Source organism: Dipteris shenzhenensis, chromosome 21 (genome assembly GCF_047967505.1).
Source record: "Dipteris shenzhenensis isolate YYH24624 ecotype China chromosome 21, Dip_SZ_1.0, whole genome shotgun sequence".
NCBI classification, from domain to species: domain Eukaryota; kingdom Viridiplantae; phylum Streptophyta; class Polypodiopsida; order Gleicheniales; family Dipteridaceae; genus Dipteris; species Dipteris shenzhenensis.
The window spans coordinates 3395063-3413391 of NC_141616.1; positions in this window are offsets into that span (position 1 = coordinate 3395063).

Sequence of the window (18329 nt, forward strand, 5' to 3'; positions counted from 1 at the left end):
CTTGCTCCCATCGCGGCCTAAACAATTGCCACAATTCCTTGCATTTTGTAGCATTAAATGGTCTTCTCTCATTCTCTTGGCTCGGCAAGCAGGGGGATACCTCGCAACAATAAGAGCTTGCTCAATATTCTAAAAGTGCATCCATGCTTTTCTGATTGTTGGAGACTTTGAGTCTAATGCTCTAAGTGCATATAAAACAGGTTTCATAGCATTATTAACATTCTCAAACCATTTCCATAATGCATGGGATCCCAATGTTTCTTTTAGGTCATGCATTTTCTCCTTTTTTGCCCTATCGATCAACTTTGACATCCATCATTCAAATGCATTACAATGAAATGTCTCTATAAGAAAACTCCTATTTTTCACCAGAGATTGCAAAGTGTAGAAGTACGTGGCAAATCTCATGTTAACTGGCAATTGCAACATGATAGAACCATCACGAGACATAAAGATTGCTTCGAGATGTTGCTTCAATTGTACCACCTTGACGATGTCTCGAGCCTCACAAACAATCGCTTTGAACCATGGCACTTGTTTATATCAATCTTTCAATACAAGATTTAAAGTATGTGTACAACATGCAGATGCATATAAATTAGTGTACTCCCTTTGCAATATTCTTCCTACCTTTTTACAACTCTTGGCATTATCCATGACAACAGGTGAACAAACTCTTCAGGGCCTAACTCTCTTATAACCTTGGATAACACACCAACCATATATGTCCCTGACTTCTTTACATGTGAGGCAGCAATCGATGTGTGGAAGGCCTCCCCATGTGGCAATATAACCATCACATTCAATAAAGCATGTTGTTTTATGCTTGTCCACCCGTCTGAGACAATTGTGCATCCAGCATTATACAATTGCTCGAAAATGCTACAATTTATGTGCTCTTTCTCTTCTGCATATGCCTTATCTAACAATGACATACGCAATGTGTGATAAGAAGTTGGCTTTGAAGCTTGGCCCATAGTTAGCAATGCAATTCCATGCAACTCTCATATCATCATCGTTATTGACCATACTTAGTGGGTATCCTAATCACAAGATTGATCTACCAAGTACATACTGTGCACTCTCCAAGTCTTGAATTTGGATGCTCTCAACTATTGCAGGTTGCCTCAAGTTAGGAGTAGCAGTTGCCGATCTAGCTTCACAAGCCATAGGTGGCGATCTATCTTGCATGCTTCACAAGCCATAGGTGGTGATCTATCTTGCATGCTAGTTTCCACACAAGGAGTTCTGGCATAGGTGGTGATAAATGGGGATCTATCTTGCATGCTAGTGTCCACACAAGGAGTTTTGGCATGGGAGCCTGCAACACTAGTACTTTCTTCACTGTGTATGCTTTCAGACTCTACTCCACTTATACCTTGACTTTCCCAAATTGATGTTCTTCATATTTTTCCACAAGCTTGCATCTTCTCTATTAAGGTGTGAGCTGCTATAGCAGCTCCTGGGGCTGCACATCGTTGAATGCTCTTTCTTGAGTCACTAAGCAAGTGGCCCCTTATGCAAGGTGCTCCCCTAGATTTTGTATTCCACAATACTTGCATTTCCACTCAATGTAGTCATGGACATTAATAACAAAGTCCCACTCTGGACCATGGGCCTTACATTTTTCCCCCTTGTGCACATGGAACAACTCTTTGAGAGGATTGACACCCGCATAAATCCTCTCCCCGTATCTTGGTTAACAACCTCATAGGGTGGATCGAGTGTTGGGGTAGTGCCCATTTTGGCAATGAGATCCTCTTCTACAACTCCTTCTTCAATCTCAGGAACATTTTTAGGCATATGAATACTGGCATGTGCATGACTTGATGCATCCGCAGTTTGCCTAGTCATAACTTATCTTGAAGATTGTGAACGAGCATTTGTAATTTCAGGCATTTCCGATTGTGCATTCATAGTTGCAACACATACCCTATTTCTACTCAAGTCACTACCATCTCGTGTCCCCCTTCTCTCCATACCTGAGGCCCTTAGCTTAAGAGTCAAGACTGCACACTAACAATCGCATTCATTGGCACTCATAAAATCATGGTCTGTAAGTTCCCTAAAACGCATGGATTCGGAGTATAGACCACCCTCAAGAACACACAACAAACACTTGCATCCACTATCCCTCATGTTCATGGTCTATAATTTCTCTGACGCAAGGAATCGGAGGAGCAAACCACACCCACAGGTATAATGAATGCTAACTCACTTTAACCCACTTAGCCTTATAACTATTCAGATCCAAATTGTGGTTCACTTTCTTTCCCAACTAATTGGGATATGAACCACAACTGGATCAAATGATGAGCCTCTATTGCCATTTCCACCAATATATAGCCTTAGGGCACGCAGGAAACTGGGAATCTGCACCCCACAACACCGCCAGTACAAAAGACACTACCGACAGTAGTATTCATATTATCGGAGATAATATTAATTATCCCGGTGGTGTATATTACCATCGGTATTTACACCACCAAGATAATTAATATTACTACCAATGATATCAGTACTATTGTTGGTAGTGTCTTGTGTACCAGCAATACTTTTATTTATTTTATCGATGACTTGTTCAGTAACCTACATGATCACATTATTTTCACGCTACTTGGAAGAATAATTAATGAATGCTAATAACCCATTAACACAAATGTGAAAACGTGAGCGTAATCCTTGATTGCAATGCCTCAGCAAAAGCAAGGGAGCTCTAATACCATGAAAAAATATGAAGAGGGGAGAGGACTCGGAGAGGAGAAGAGTGGAGGTGAGGAGAGAGGGCATAGCTAGAGAGCACATCACAAATGGCTAACTGTACACTAGATTTAGTTGAAATGTAGAATATATATAAACCCATTTAAGGTTAGGGTTAGGGCATCTAACCCTTTCCTTTATAGCACTTTATTGGGTTAGTGCTATGCACATATGATCACACGATGTTGAGCATGATCTCTCAACAAGTGGATCATCAATAAGTCAATCATGGTATTTGAGTTCGTTGGTATTTGAGTTTGGGATCACATTAACCATGTGTAAAACCATTATACAAGATGAGGAGGGAAACGAGGGAGCATGCGCACCTACACACTTGGAGCTTGAGGATAGTCTGCCTGATCTACCAAATGATAATGAGGATATGGTGGACATTGATGGATTCTATTTTTAGAGGCATGATGTCGCATGTGCACACGATGTCCGAGTCTGAGACCATGGTGTGGGAGTTGTAATAAACACTCTCGTATGATGGTTATCAGATGTCAAAACTACGAGCTTGCCTTTGGATATTAAATTTGTAAGCAAAGTATGGTTGGTTAGACACTAGTGTCTCGGCCTTAATGAGGTAACGCACCTGGATTGATGTTTGGATCGTAATTGTTTTAATAGTTACTAGTATCTTGTTCTTAAAGTTTCTTGCATATGTTAATTGTAATAGGTTGCTCTAGAAGATGTTGCATGCCCCAAATACCATGCCCATGTCAAGAGACAAAATGAAAAGGTGATGTCAATGGTGGGTATGGATTATGACACTATCCATAGTTGTCCGAATGATTGTTTTCTCTTTTGTCATGGGCATGGGGAATTGGTTAGTTGTTGAAAGTGTGGGGCACAACATTATAGATGGAACATGCAAGGTGAGAAGATCCTAGTAAAGGTCTTGAGGCACTTTCCCATCATCATCAGAATACAGCACATGTTCAGATGCAAGTCCATACAGAGTTGATGACATGCCATGCTACACACCAGTCCACTGATGACACTTTGAGGATTCCTATAGAGTGTGGTGCTTGAAAGCACATAGACAACATGTGGCTAGACTTTGTGAGGGAGCCACACAACTTACATCTTGGGCTCACAATGGACGGCGTGAACCCTTTTAGATTACGGTCAACATCTTGGTCAATATGGTCCATAGTCTTGGTGAATTACAATATCCCACCATGGATAACAATAAAGAAGGGACACCTCATGCTTGCCCTACTTGTGCCAGGGAAGTACAAGGTGAAGAATATGGACATGCACATGGCACCTTTGATAGAGGAGCTCCTCACCGATGGAGAGGCATGCGTCTCTTTGATGTTTCTATTAGGAAAATTTTAATCTGGACCATACATGATTTTTTAGGATATTGGGAGTGCTCAGGTATGTGGCTGTATAAGTGGGCATGTGTACTGATATTTTTATGCTTTGATGTGATCTACACATGCCTTGTCATGACCTTTTTATGCATGCAATGTATAGGAATTAGCATAAGTGGGTACCATGCTTGCCTATTTGCGGTGGAAGTTTGAATGAGCTTGCATGACACTCCAAACATGTGAAAAAAATGGTTTATGAAGGTCATGCTTGATACCTTCTGCTTGACCATCCTTTGCGTGAATGCCAACTTGATCCACCACCACTGTCTTTGAAGGCAAGTGATTGAATTAGCCTTTGGAGGGAGAATGGAGAGGATCCTCCTCTTGGTATGAAGAGGCTAACAATATTTCATGAGATTCCATATTGGGGTGAATTGCAAATCAATCATTTCTTCGATCCCATACATATCTTCAAGAATGTGGGGGCTTCAATTTGGGTGCACTTGGTTGGTGACAAAGACATAAAAGGAGTAAGACAAGAGTTGAGAGCCATGGCGAGGATGCTTGAGTTGTGACCCTAAATGTGTGGTCTAAAAGTGGTTCTCCCAAAAGCACCCAGATCCTCTCTAAGAGAAAGGAGGCAATGGTCAAGATGGACATTGTCTCCTTTTGGACACTGATGGGACTTGAAAGGAGTGCTTTCAAAGGACAAAAATCTTAGTGGACTCAAGTCCCATGATTGGCACAAGTTCTTATATGTACTCTACATGCTTGAATGATTACTAGAACTATGATTGTTCCCATGCTTAGTATAGCTATGATTGTGATGCATTGTTATAATTCTTTTGTTACTTGAATAGTTTATCCTCCCAATTAAAGTAACAGGATTCTAGTTAGATGATGTTATAATAGCTATCTACAAAATCAGTGGCATTGTGAGGTATATATGCTTTACTATCATATCACCTCTCTATCACCTTGCCTATATTTCAAAAAAATTTGAATTCCCTCAAGAATTACAATGACTCAGGTGCACTTGCTTGTACACATAGTTAATGAGGTCGTCGTTGCTATCTAGATCATTCTGATCCATGATGGTGGTATGTGATCCAAGTTGCTCCTCGAAGTAAACATACTTTTGAAGATAGAGATGTGTATATGGAGATGCTGCTAGTTGATGCCGATGGATCTAGGGAAGAAGATGAAGATCCCGATATGGGACAAGAAGAAAGTGCATTTAATGACATCATGATGGAGGAAGGTTAGGAAAGAAGATGGAGATTATGTATCACCCGATAGTATTGAAGAGCTAGATGAATTAGAGGATCTAGTCTTAGGTAGAGATACAACAAATGATGATGATATAGCTGATAAATTGACTATACACTTAGAGATTGACTTATTTCATGCGTTAGACTTGACTCAAGATCCTATTGATTGATTCTTTTGCCATCGTCAAGGCTTTTTATCTTTGTCCCTTTCACACTTTTAGTGGCATTTTGTACATTTGTATATTGAGTTCACCACGAGTACATGAGTATTTTGATCTCAAACTTGTGTACATACTCTTATATTTTTATCTTTCAAATAATAAATCTTTAAGCAAAGATTTTTTGGGGTCTTATTGCAAATAATGTTCTATATTTTTATTAGTATGGAAAATTTGTATTAGTGTCAGTTATACCAACACTAGTAGAACTTCTTCTAATAGTGTCAATATATATCGACATTGTTAGTGTCAGCATATATCAACATTGTCTGGTAGTGTTGGTATATGTTGGTGTTGAGATATCGAGCTCCACTCATGATATGCCAGGGTAACCGTTGTGCATTTATGTCACCGACTTATTAGTTGCAAATGCGGTTGGTACACCGCCCATGAATAATAGCTGGATGATAGCTATCTTTATGTACTCTAGTTAGTGGCTCAATTAGTATGCCACCTTAGTTAGCTGAGTTTGGTTTGAGACCCACATATAGGATTCACCTATTCTTTTGTACTTAGAGTTCTTTTGGCTTTCACAACTAAGAAGAGGAAAACTACTTTCAGCCTCCACCTTTGTGTATATTCCCCTATTGTGTATGTGAGAGAGCTACAAGTGAGACTCCTTCCTTCTCTCCCACTCTCTTCACATGGTATCAGAGCTCAGTTTCTGGTAAGGAGCTCAAGAAAGCAAACCAAGTTCGCGGTGTCCTAGTAAGAGGATCAATGTTGCTTTCCTTTTTTTCGAGTTTGGGAGCAAATCTCTGCAGGTAGCACAACTGGAAAGGGCAAGAGTGCAATGTCTTAGATTGGGATGCCCTTCATGATGTGGCGAGAGGGAAGTATATGCTACGGAGAAGGACTAAGCCCTAGGTGAAATTATTTTTTTGATTCGAGGCCATTTCGGGGTCCGCCGTTTTGGTGGCAGAAGTTTTCCACAAGCACTCAGGAAAGTGCCTTGTTTTTGCTGTGTGACACTGTTCTGTAGGTCAGTGAAAAGTTATCGTAGGAATTACATCGTATGCCTATGTGTAGAGATATTGGGAGTGACAAAATCATTCTTATTGCCTGTTGATGCATAATCGTCACTAGGAAGTGACTGTGTGGTCAAATACCACTCTCGTCAGTTTTGTAGATTTGCCCTTGTGAGGCAGAAGTTTTGCAGATTTGCCCTTTTGTGCAGATTGGTAAAATTCCTTTGTCTATGCAAGATGGAAAAAAGAAATACCTGTCTGATGTATTTCATGTCCCAAATATCACTAAGAACCTTGCTTCTGTTGGTCAAATGGTTGAGCAGGGCATGCAGGTCAGATTTAATCCTCATGGATGCTTTGTTGAGGATATGAAAAATAAAGGTCGCTTGATAGCAAAAGGAAAGAAGAAGGGCAAGATTTTTACATTGGATGTGGACATGCTTGAATTGAGTGCAGCAATGTTTGCACATGGGACCGGTGTAGTTGCAGATATTGATATCTGGCATTAACGCATTGGTCATGTTAATGTATAGTGACTTAAATTAATGCAGGCCCAAAATTGCCTAAGTTCAAGGCTACAGAAATGCATAAGCCATGTGAAGCCTGCCAATTTGGAAAACAGGCAAGGAAATCATTTCCTAGACATGTTCAAGAGAGTAAGAGGCCATTAGAATTAATCCATTCTGATGTGTTGACTACTAAAGTTGCATCTATTGAAGGCTGTCATTATTTTGTCACTTTTATTGATGACTACAACAAAAAAGTTTGGGTGTATTTTATGAAAAAGAAAAGTGAAGTGTTTGGGCATTTCAAAGCTTTTAAAGCTATGGTTGAAAAAGAAACAGGCTTGCACATAAAATGCCTAAGGTCAAATGGAGGGGGAGAGTACCTTTCAAATGAGGTTGCAAGTTTTCTTTAGGAGCATGGCATAAAGTAGCAATATTCATGCAGTCATACCCCACAGCAAAATGGACTTGCAGAAAGGAAAAACAGGCATATTGGAGAGGTATCTCGTGCCATGCTCAATGAAAAAGACTTGCTAGATTATTATTGGACTGAAGCAGTTGCTACAGCAGTCTGCATAATGAACAGGACTCCCACTGTAGCAATACATGGCATGACGCCAGAGGAGAGGTACACTGGTAGGAAACTAGATATTTCTCATTTGAAAGTTTTTGGTTGCATTGCCTATGTTCATGTGCCAGATGAGTTGAGATCCAAGTTGGAGCCAAAAGCTGAGAAGTGCATCTTTATTGGTTATTCTCTGTAGCAAAAAGCATATAGATGCTATAACCCTTCTACTCGTAAGTTTACAATGAGCAGAGATGTTTTTGATGAGATGAGCAACTGATATAGACCAATAAATATGATTAATGATGTAGATGCACAAAATGGTAATGCTGCATAGAATTCACAGCAGCAATCACAAAATATTAGTGGACCTGTAGTAACCTCTAGCAGTGGTTTACATACTTCAACATGGACAGGCAGATTGAGATCAGGAGGATCTCCTCAAAGCAATGCAGATAGTGGTATGCACGTATTACAAAAAGGAACAGAGAAAGTAGATCAGCCCATGGTTGATGTGAATGTAGGTCACTCTTATGTGGATGGTGAATCCAGTGGCTCAGAACAAAGCCTTGATGATGAGTTGGGTATTCCTTCTATTGTTACACTTGGAGTAAGGAAGACGAGGGATGTTTTGAGAGCACCTGGTAGTGAGCCAGGAGCCTATTTTACGTAGGTCTACCAGAGCTAGGTTTCCTATGGATAGGCTAAAATATAATGGATTTATAGCCATTCACTATGCCTATATGGTCAAAGTGATACATGAACTAGAACCCACTTATTTTGAGCAAGCCATGGGAAAAGAAAAATGGGAGAAAGCCATGGATGCCTTGGAAGAAAATGCTACATGGGAATTGGTGCCTTTGCTTAAAGACAAGAATGCAATTGGTTGCAAGTGGGTTTATAAGGTGAAGCACAATGTAGATGGTTCTGTGAACAGATACAAGGCAAGATTAGTTGTCAAGGGGTATGCACTGACATATGGCATTGATTGTGAAGAAACATTCAGTCCGATTGCAAGGATGGCAACTGTAAGAGTAGTCATTGCTATGGCTACATCAAAGGGATGATCGTTACATCAGATGGATGTAAATAATGCTTTCTTGCATGGTGATTTGCAAGAAGATGTCTATATGGAGCAACCACTAGGTTATGTTCATGTTGTTCATCCTGAGTTGGTTTGCAGGTTGAAGAAAGCCTTGTATGGCTTGAAGCAAGCACCCAGAGCATGGTCTAACAAGATAGGATAGTATCTTGTCACTATTGGCTTTCAGATTTCCAAGGCAGATTTCTCACTTTATGTGAGAAAAACAAAGAAAGGCATTATGCTGCTTGTCATTTATGTTGATGAATATTTGATCATCACGGGTCATCGTGATGAAGATATCCTTCATATGAAAATGCTATTGAAGCAGAAGTTTGAGATGAAGGATTTGGGAGAGCTGCGTTACTTCTTGGGCATTGAGGTGATTAGATCCATAAGTGGGATATGGCTCTTACAGAGGCAGTATGGATTGGACATGCTGTCCAAATAAGGGATGATAGGCTATAAGCCTATTTCAATTCCTTTGGAGTAGAATGTGAAGTTGAGCGTAGATGTAGGTGAGCTTCTAGAAGACCCTACTATGTACAGATGCATAGTAGGAAGTTTGATTTATATGACTATTACTATGCCAGATTTGAGCTATGCTGTTGGTTTGGTAAGTCAATTTATGCAGGCTCCAAGGAAACCACATTAAGATGCGGCTAGATGCATACTGAGGTATGTGAAGTCCACATTGTAGTATGGACTATTTTATGAGATTGGGGTTCAGATACAGTTGCATGGACACACTGATGCTGATTGGGTTGGTAGTAGTTCTGATATACGATCTACCAGTGGATATGTGTTTTCTTTTGGGAGTGTTGCAGTCATGTGCATTATCACTATGTGCAGGAGAAGGTTCTAGTAGGTTTTATTGATCTAGTTTATGTCAGCACAGAGGATCAGGTAGCTGACATATTCACGAAGGCATTGGGTGCAGAGAAGCTGCACAAGTTCAGAGACCTGGTTGGTGTGCAGGAATCGGGATTGAGCTCGAGGGGGAGTGTTGAGATATCGAGCTCCACTCGTGATATGCCAGGGTGACTATTGTGCATTTATGTCACCAACTTGTTAGCTACAGATGCGGTTGGTACACCACCCATGAATAATAGCTGGATGATAGCTATCTTTATGTACTCTAGTTAGTGGCTCAGTTAGTATGCCACCTTAGTTAGCTGAGTTTGGTTTGAGACCCACATATAGGGTTCACCTATTCTTTTGTACTTACAATTCTTTTGGCTTTCACAACTAAGAAGAGGAAAATTGTTTTCAACCTCCACTTTTGTGTATATTCCCCTATTGTGTATGTGAGAAAGCTGTAAGTGAGACTCCTTCCTTCTCTCCCACTCTCTTCATAGTTGGCACCAATACTGACAGACAACCCCTTGCCTACTGGATCAATCGTTTTCATGCTCGCTCGCAAAATGTCAGGATAAAAAATCCTTCACAGACACGTCTTTCAAAATAAGAGACTGAGGCTAAGTTAGCATGGTAGTTGGTTTAGTCACCTAAGGCTAGACATTGTGCATCACAGTGCCTAGAAAGGCATTAGTTGGATTAGCCACCTAAGGCTAGATATTTTGCATCACAATGCCTAGAAAGGTGTTATTTGTTCCCAAAATGTGGCCTATGATCATAAATTCATATTTGGGACAACCAAATTGTCAGTGTAAATAAGGTGCAAGGTTAAGGCCAAGTGTTAAGGGGTCAATTAAGTAACTTGAAGTTACTATTGCAATAGTTAAGTGTCTTGACAGTTAGAATTTGCAACTGTATCTACAACTACCAAGTAGGGTAAAGGTGAGAGAGCGCTATTTGGACAAAAGGTCCAAAGAAAAAGAAACAACATTCGGATGAAAGATTCAAGACCAAGATAAAGAGAATTAGGCTCTACCAAATAGGCAAGGAGCGAGAGTACAAATTCGCCACCACCATCACATGTTAGTCCACAAGTGAACATACCAATACCTATAACTCCACCAGTTGTCCAATGGCACATTCACAAGTAGTGAGTCTAAAATGAAAATTTTCTATGTTCCACGGCAAGCATAAAAAAGATCCATATTGCCATGGTGCTCAATTTGAAACCCAGTGGTGGCAAGCCAGTAGTTTTGACACCCTATTTGGAGATCTGGAGAAGCTACAACAATTTTCTTGTACAATTGTTGGAAATGCAATGTGGTGGTTCAGCGCATATGAAGTGATGACAGTTCACTACCTATGACATCCTCAAAGCACAAAATTTGGAGAGGTTCCAACAAGAGAAAATCCCCAGTGATTGTAAAAAAAGGCTTAGGCAATCAAAACAAAAGAAGCCATCCATAGAAGACTACACCCAATAGTTCTTGAGTTTGAATGATGTTTAGATGCAGCAAAAAGACCGACCACTGAAACAATGGCAAAATACTTCTGCAAGGGGCTGAAATTGGAAATTCATAGTTTGGTTGGTGCCTGATAACTACTACCAGGAAGGTGTAAATGGGTTCAATACTCTAGTTGATGTAGCCAAAAGAGTTGAAAGATACATTGGAACAACAAAGAAGAAGAGGCAGAATCCAATGGTGATTTCAAAGACAATTCTAATGATTTGGACAATGAATCTAAATTCAAATGAGATTCAAGTAGTGATGAGTCAAACAATGATTCAGACACTGAATCAAAGAAGAAAAAGAAGAAGAAGAAACACAAAAGGAAGATTAAGAAGGAGAAGGCAAAGTCCAAGAAGGTTTATACTATGGGGATTAAAGGCCATTGTGCCTTAACCTTGATTATGTATAATACTCAAACACATATATATATGGATGACATAGAAGATTAGGGTGTTCTGCACACACCAAAACTTGTGTGGCTCTCTCTTTTGGTTCTCCCTCCCTCTTATCCTCTTCCATTCTACTTCTGTTGTTGAGATCTCTCTACTGGTATTAGAGCTTGGGTGTTCTAGTTAAGCTCGGTGGGTGTGTGTCTGGAGCTTGAAGTTTACTACTACAGCTTCTCAAGAGAATAGAGCAAGCTTGTGTGTGCTTATTTGAGCTGGCCAAATGGTATTTGAACCTTGTGGAATCCTGTTGGTGGTTTTGGAAGTATCTAGAGTGATTTTCCAAGCTTTGAGTGGTTTTTTGAGCAGAAAACGTGGTTTTTGGAGCCAATGATGAATTTTTGACCTATGTGAGCTGATATCTCTTAGGTAGCCATTTTGTGGGTGTTGTGGGTGTGGCTATTCTATATCCTGGACTAGCCTGATTATTTAGTGGAGCATTGTGAAGACTTTGAGCATCAATACATAAGGCCACTCATGAAAAAGAAAATTGGCTACTTTGTCATGAAATAGATGAGCTTGGCCACTTTTGCAACCATAGAGGGTTGCAAGGAGGCTATATGGCCCTAGTGAGAGATTTGGGGATTCATATAGGTGTACCGACATTGCATAGTGATTCCATGAGTGCTATTCAGCTAGCACGGAATCCAATCTTTCATGCAAAGACCAAACACATTGAGGTCAGGTACCGTTTTATCAGGGAGGTACTTGAGGACAAGTGCATAGAGCTTGGAAACCTACTGCTTGGTCCAATGCCTCTCTCTCTCAAGGGTCCAAGTCGAAGCCTCCATCTACAACCTCCATCTGATGAGCATCCGATCATGTCATGTAGAAGAAGGATACTTCCTCCACTGTCTCTATGTGTCCCACCATGGACAACCAAAACCACTTGTCACCGAATCTCCCGAAGTAGGTGGCTGTCTCAAAGCTAGAGTCACTAGTGGTGAGCATCCTGGTTTGAGATGCAGGGAGCATAAATAAATGAGAGTGCTCTCAACGGAAGCAAGAACAAAAGAGGGAGAGAGAGAAACAGAGAGCCACACAAGTTTTGGTGGGTGCAAAACCACCCTAATCTTCTTTTTCATTCATTTATATATGCATTTGAGTATTGTACATAACCGGGGTAAAGGCACAGTGACCTTTAACCCCCACAACCTCCCACTTAAAGGACAATGTGCCTTTAAGGGAGAACAACAGTGAGCATACTATCCAATGCCCATCAATACACGACAATACTCAAACTACTGACTAGGTAGACTCTTCGTTAGCATATCTGCAGGGTTATCATTTGTATGAACCTTAACAAGCTCTATGCGCTTGTCCTCAAGTACCTCCTTGATGAAATGGTACCTGACCTCAATGTGTTTGGTCTTTGCATGAAAGACCGGATTTGTGAGATTCAGATGGACTGCCAAATCTATGGGAAAAATCAATGAAAAACATTGAATGTTACATAATTACAACCCTATGTAGGTGGGACAGCAAGCTGAAATGCCCTTGAGAAGATCATCTAGAGTGTCTAGACCACCTGATAGGTTTGTTCTAGGGGTAGACTATGTGATGCTTACTGATTGTAGGGAGCCTTCTTGCTATAGAGAGGCTATGATGCATGAGGATCAATGCAAGTGGGAGTATGCTATGTAATTAGAGATGAGTTCACTTATGAAGAATAAGACTTGGGACTTGGTTTCTTTACCACATGGAAAGAAAGCATTGCCATGTAAATGGGTCTACAAGATGAAGGTCACAGGTGATGATGTGCCTAGGTACAAGGCCCATTTGGTCGCTAAAGGGTTCAAGCAAGAGAAGGGTGTGGACTTTGATGAGATATTCTCTCCGGTTGTGAATATGACCACACTTAGATGCATGCTTGGACTAGTGGCAGCAGAGGATATGGAGCTTATGCAGATGGATGTCAAGACAACTTTCTTGCATGGGGATTTGCATGAGGAAATTTACATGGTGCAACTGGAAGGCTTTGAAGAAAAGGGCAAAGAGCATGTAGTTTGCAAGTTGAAGAAGAGTCTCTATGGCCTTAAGCAAGCGCCTAGAGAATGGTATCAGAAGTTTGATGCTTTCATTCGGTCCCAGGGTTTTAGGAGTGAAATTGATCTCACTGCCTCTACACTAAAAGGGCTAAGGATAATAGCTTGATAATCTTGGCACTATATGTGGATGATATGCTATTGGCTCATCATTTCCACCAATAGATGATCCATCATCTACCCTTGATTGTATACCTATGGGAGTACTTGGTGGTACCATTTCTTGCACATTTGGTGCATGGACAGCTTGCTGTTTATGAACATATGCAGGTGGATTCACATCCTGGAAAGTGATTCTCCTCATTTTCACATCCCTCATGGGTGCCTTATGCAGCTTCTTCTTTGAAGACTACATCATGGCTACGTATGATCTTCTTTGCTTCTGGATCCCAGAGATGATAGCCTGGGCATCTCTCCACTTTCACCATAACCCAGAAAGATGCATTTCCTAGACTTAGGATCTAGCTTCTTTCAAAGCTCTTGTCGCACATGTGCATATGCCTCACACCCAAATATACGCAAATGAGAGTAAGAGGGCTTCTTGCCACTCCATGCCTCTTCAGGAATACCACCATCCAAAGTCTTACTAGGTGATCTATTGATCACATGCACTGCAGTCTTCATTGCCTCAGCCCAAAAACCACCAGAAAGAATTGCATTGGAAAGCATGCATTGCAACCTTTCTTGAATGGTACGATTCATCTTTTCCGCAACTGGATTTTGCTCTAGAGTACAAGGGGATGTGAGCTCCCTCTTAATCCCACGTGTATCACAAAAATGCTAAAAGTCATGAGAGAGATACTCTTCACCATTGTCAATTCGTAGGCATTTAAGCGTTCTACCTGACTGATTCTCAACCAAGGCTAGCCATTTCTGAAATACCTAGAACACATCACTCTTCTGAGCTATAGAATAAGCCCACACTTTCCTAGTTGCATCATCAATGAATGTCACATAGTATTCAGCCCCGCTTAATGACCGTGTAGGCATGGGACCACATACGTCTGAATGCACCAAATCAAGCTTTACAAACTCTTTCTTTCCCCTTCTTTTATGGGCTGATTTAGTTTGCTTCCCATAGAGATAGTGCTCACAAAATTCAAAATTAGAGAAACTCAAATGCGGTACACAACCCAAACGGCATAAGAGTTTCATTCCATTCTGGCTCATGTGCCCCAACCTGCAATGCCACAAAGAAGTGCTTGGCTACTCGGTTATTGCAACAACATGATCAAATACCCTTGATACATGTAAGGGATACAAAGTCCCACACTTGGCACCCCTAGCCAAAAGCATAGAGCCCTTCTGAATTTTCCAACTCTGAAAGCCAAAAGTCATGTGAAAACCAGCATCATCTAGCTGACCCACTAAAATAAGACTCTTGGTCAACTTAAGCACATGTCTCACATGTTTCAAAATAAATGCAGACCCATTCGCAAAAGAAAACTTTATGTCACCTACTCCCACTATCACATGCATAGTCATTTCCAAGATGCACACAACCTCTGTTTTTCCATTGTCATAAGTGGAGAACCATTCCCTATGGGGAGTAACATGGAATGAAGCACCAGAATCCAAAATCCAATCCTAGGAATATGCATCATCTGAAGTGGTAAGCAACTAGAGCTGCAAATAAAGTAGACATTAAGAGAATGTCATTGTCAGTATCATGTGTGACTGTATTGATCTCCTCGATCTTCACTTTTCCTTTGTCCTCCCTTGGACTCTCTTCCTTTTGATTTGCACCCCAATTTGCATTCTTTTTCTTATCCTTTTGCTCTCTTTTTAGCTTGTAGCAATCCTTTTTCATATGGCCCTTCTTGCCATAGTGGTAACACTCAATGTTCCGTGCTCTGGATTTGCTATGAGACTTCCCTTGAACTGTCATTAGGAAAAAAGGGAGCTCATTTTGGGACCTTTTAGAAGAGAGAGAAAATAGGCTCTCAACCAATCAGGAGTGGGCCAACGTAACGTTGAAAATTCAACAAAAGAAGATGAAAATAAGAAAAAGAAATAGTACTATATGCTCGTAGAAGCATGTCACATTAATGAGGTGATCTAATTTGAATCTTTTAAAAATTTATTTTCTGTGCAGAATTTGGTGATTCTGACATCGCAGACGCGTTCGGAACGACCCAAAACCTCAAAAACGGTACTGGAAACGCTGGAATCGGACATCCGGAGGCTCGGAAACGGCCTAAAAAGGCCGAAAAGTGGGATTTGTAGCAAAACGCGATCTGGCACCTTTTGAGATTTTTGGCCGAAAAGTGGGATTTGCAGCAAAACGCGATGTGGAACCTTTTGAGCCGTTGAAATCTCAAAAGGTGCCAGATCGCGTTTTGCTGCAAATCCCACTTTTCGGCCTTTTTTGGTCGTTTTTGAACCTCCGGATGTCCGATTCTAGCATTTCCAATGCCGTTTTTGGGGTTTTGGGCCGTTCCGGACGCGTTTGCGGTGTCAAAATCACCAAATTCTGCACAGAAAAGTGTTGCTCTTATATGAACATTGAATGTAAAGCATGTGAAAGAAAATATTTATTCCTTTTCACACTGACATTTCTCACGCAAGTATCCATATTTTCTTGCTTTTGTAGAGAGAGAAAAGAGAAAATAGTGAATTTCTTACAGGGCCCCAAAATGAGCTCCCTTTTTTCCTAATGGATCTGCCCCTTTGCACATTTAAGGCTGCATCCTACTTGTTGCCATCCATAGACTTCTGTCTAATCTCCTCGGCCAACAAGCTACCCACAACATCATCAAATTTCAGTACTCCACTAAGTGCAGAGGTACTGATAGCTATACGGAAGGTATCCCATGAGGATGGCAATGAACATAAGAGAAATATTGTCTTAGTCTTCGATCAAAATTCATCTTCTGAGCCTGAAGCTAGGCTGGAAATAATATTGAATTAATTCAAGTGAGAAGCAATGGAAACCCTTCCTTCATCTGTAGCTCAAACAACCTCTTCATGAGGTGAACTTTATTAGAGGTAGTTTCCTTCTCATAAGTGGCACACAGTTTCTTCCACAAATCTTCCATAGTCTGCTCATTTACTACTACAAAATAAATTGACTCTGCAAGATGAAGTCTAATAGTAGACTTTGCTAATGCATCCAACTCATTCCAATCATCCTTAGACATATTTGCAGGCTTAGCTTCAATCCCTACCAAGGGTTTAATCTGCTTCTTTTGAATAAGCACATCACTTATCTGTTCTTTCCACAAAGAAAAGTTTGTCCCATCAAACTTTTTAATGTTGAAAAACTCCTTTTTAGACATGGAAGAGGATGCCATGATGCAAATAAAGCAAAATCCCAAATGCTAGTGCCTACAAGAGAGAATCACACCAAATACCAGGTGCATCCCAATGTGTATGCCACAATAGACTAAAATATCACCAAAACTCAAAGCTCAAAGCATCAAAAGATATAACTGACTCATGTGCATGTACTATGCATCCATATGAGCAAATCTAGCCCAAAAGAAAATGCCAACTGCAATGGCAATCCAAAATGCCAATAAGTGCCAAATGGCTCAAGCATAAACACCGTCCATGGGCATATGCATCAATAATATCTCATTCAAGAGAGCATAACACTATCAGTGCATCACTTGCAATGTGTCAAAGCTGTCCCTCAGCACAATATAGCATCCATGTGCAAAGCGTCCATAAAAATAGCATCCCACAAGGCAATCTGGGCCTATCAGTGCATCCAATAAGGATTGCAATGCATCCAAATGGCCTATAAATCATCCACTGCAACCCAATGCACAACACGAATGAGCGCACATGGCTCAAACTGCAACCAGAGTGATCTGCATAAGGTATGCTCAAGAAATCATGGTCCCACGGAAAAGACCGCTACTAAAAATAGAACCTGAGATGCCTCAAAACATGGGCGCCATTGCATAATCGGACTCAACAAGAAAATCTGCAAATATCTCTCTTCTATCAGAACTCCAAAATTCCAACCGGTGAGTGAGAAATGGGAGTCAACACTTATCCACTACCATGTGGCATAAATCTAAGGTTTCAAAACCTTAGAATGAAAAATGCATAACAGAGAGACAAAATCAAACACACAGAGATCTATAACTCTAAAAATACTCCACCAAATCATGCAAGAACTGACAAGTAGGGGTTTTCGGGCGTCCGGAACGCAATGGGATAGACAGTTTTGGAAACCGTCTTCTCAATCACTGGGTCCAACACACGGACTGAAAAACGTTTTTGAAAACAGAGCTATTTGTAAACTCCACCAGAGTGCGAATGATAAGCAACATAGAAGTTTTAGGACCTCCTGAGTCCACCGGAACTGATAGATCTACAAATGGTTACTCCAAACTTGAGTTCCAACACCCAGGTAGAAAAACGTAGGAACAGACACAGTGAGTCAGAAATCCAATGAAATGATCCCAGATTCAAGAATGAAGGTGTTTCCAAGCTCTTGAAGTGAAGTGAACACCAAAAGCAAGATATAGTTGCCCCTACAAGTCAATATGGAGTCTCTGTCATCGAACGGAATAGGGAAAAGCTCAAAAACTTTGAAAACACTTAACAGGCTCTCAAAACCACTTCGCAAAACCAAAGTGACTTTTCCAAAGGTTCCTCCAAGGTCTCTACATACTCGGTTGCAAGTAAAGTCACCCATAAAGCTTCCCACAGAGCTTCTCCTTCCTCCCACAGAGCTGCTGAGCTTCTAAGCATTCACGCATGCTCAGCTAGATCACCCGGGCTTTGATACTAGTTGAGAGTGCTCTCAACGGAAGCAAGAACGG